Genomic DNA, 2,567 nt, shown 5'->3' on the forward strand with positions numbered 1-2,567 from the left:
CGCACACACTATTTAGATGAGACTGAAAGTATATTTTTGATAAATTTAAGAAGAATGTGTACCTGGGACGTCGTCGATTTCTTCCGATCAAGCATCTCTTAAAAAAGAAAGACAATCATTTCAAAACTGAGGCAGATCCCCGGAAGAAGCCTGACCACTATACTGGTAATCCTATACTTGATATGGTCAAGGATTTAAAAGTAATCTTTGGAAAGGGTCCTGGCGGACAATTTGTTCTGAATGACGTTGACGGACACACATCCATGTGGAAGAAGAAATCTATATTTTGGGAGCTACCCTATTGTAAAGTCATAGAGGTCTGCTCTGCAATCAACGTGATGCACGTGACAAAGAATCTTTGTGTGAACCTGCTAGGCTTCTTGGGCGTGTATGGGAAGATAAAAGATACACCGGGGGCATGGGAGAAACAGCAATATATGCATGAAAAAAAGGCATACATCCAAAGCAGTATCAAGGTCCTGCCAGCTATGCTCTTACCAACGAAGAGAAGGAAATCTTCTTTAAATGTCTGCTCAGTATGAAGGTCCCGTCTGGCTTCTCATCGAATATAAAGGGAATAATAAATATGCCAGACAAAAAATGGCTGCCACATGATTATGACGCAATTGCTTCCGGTTGCATTGAGGTGACTTGTACAACAATATGTTTGATTAGCCATTGTGAAGTTATGTGCATTCCTCGATGCAATTTCTTATCAAGGTTACAGAATGATTTGGTGTAATGTCTTATCAATTTTGAGTTGGTGTTCCCCACCATCCTTCTACAATATCATGATGCACGTCCTAGTTCACCTAGTCGAAGAGATTGCCATTCTGGGTCATGTATTTCTACACAATATGCTCCCCTTTCAGAGGTTCATGGGAGTCTTAAAGAAATACTAGACCATGGTAGCGCACGTTGTCGCGCCCGTCAAATTTTACAATTAAATGATAGGTACTGCTAAAATACATATTGGCAGACATAAAATATAAATTTGTCCATAGTAAAACTATATGCTGATTATTTTTAAGTGGTTTATTTCTCATTGCTTATTTTTATTGGCAAGAATGCATTTGGTCAAGCCGAGTGGAACACATCCATTAGTCCATAAACCATACATGGTGCCTCTCGAGGAGAAAAAGAAATTCTTTTTTTGGAAGACCACACAAATTTTCTGCAAAGTAGATCAATGCAAGCTTTTAACAACCCATGAAAGGAAGAACTGGATCTACAAACAAACTATGCATAGAAATAACCTGAGAAAATATCTGGAGTTTATTACTCCCACAGTAAAGAAATATAGAAGCGTTTAGATCACTAATATTTGTTTACAAAGAGAGTACCTTTTACGCCCATTCGCGATGCTACCATCCCTCGCTAGTAGGGATGGAACGGTGCTGCACCCTGGTATTCGTCTTCACTCCAGTACTTTCTCCTTGCCCTGGGAAGCGAGAAGGTGGGAGTGGCTACATCAGGAGTTGAATAAAATAGAGCAGACGGTGGAGCAGCAAGTGAAGACGAAGCACTACCTACATAGGTAACCACAATACCTTTTCAGACCAAAAAAGTGTAATATGTATAAGCATACGAACATATTTGCCGAACTTTGGACCTGATTTGTTTGACACTCAAAATCAATAAGAATTCAAGTAAGTTAGATACAAAGCTGATACTTTAGGCTTGGCTAACAGAAAAAGGAAGGGCTGATGTAAGGAAGTCACATCGATTGCAATTGTATTGGTCTTTTCCTCCCAAACCTGCATGATGTGATTAGTTTAGTTAATCTGAATGATTTTTTCTACGCGGAGGGTGAGAACTTTGAACAGGGAATCGAACAGAGACACCAACAGCGTTAAGACTTCATGCCCAACATCGTCCCTTATCACCCGCGAGCATCACGCACCGTCTCTTTCTTGGGCCGCTGCTTCATGTATGCCGGCTTCAGTTACGGGAGGGGAAGGGGCCCGGGCTAGAGCTGCAAGGCATGGAGGACGATGTAGCCCGACGACAGCTGGCGGTGGAAGCCGACGGCGTGGGCAGCCGCCGTAGCCGCCATACACAAACGCTACAAGACAAGAAATTTAAAAACAGCAAGGAAGGGCGCAGCGGCACGCGCAAAGGCAGCCGCGCAGCATAATCTTGCCCAAGGCGGATCGCCGACGTATCGAGGACGAAGGAACGCCGTCGCATCAAGAGCAGGAAGGAACGGCGGGACGGAGACTGTTCGTTTGTTGTAACCTGGACAACTTGGGCTATTAGCGTCCGTGAGAATAAGTGGGCTTTGATGGACCGATTATTGACAGGAAGAGGAGATCACTCCACCGAGCAGCGGCCCAAGAGACGGAGCATGACGCGGACGAGCGATCGGAGACGCCCGGCATTGATCTGGATGGTAAGTTCGAGGATCCGACGGCTGAGAGAGTCAAATCGCTGTGGAGGCTTGTAACTAGTTACGTTATACTGTTTCTCAATGTTCATTAGCATGCTAGGCCAGAAGGAAGCATCTCCAAGGGCCATGAAACAAAGGAGGTTATTGAGTTTTGTGTTGACTTTATTCCTTACCTTGA

This window comes from Triticum dicoccoides, chromosome 4A (genome assembly GCF_002162155.2).
Source record: "Triticum dicoccoides isolate Atlit2015 ecotype Zavitan chromosome 4A, WEW_v2.0, whole genome shotgun sequence".
NCBI lineage: Eukaryota > Viridiplantae > Streptophyta > Magnoliopsida > Poales > Poaceae > Triticum > Triticum dicoccoides.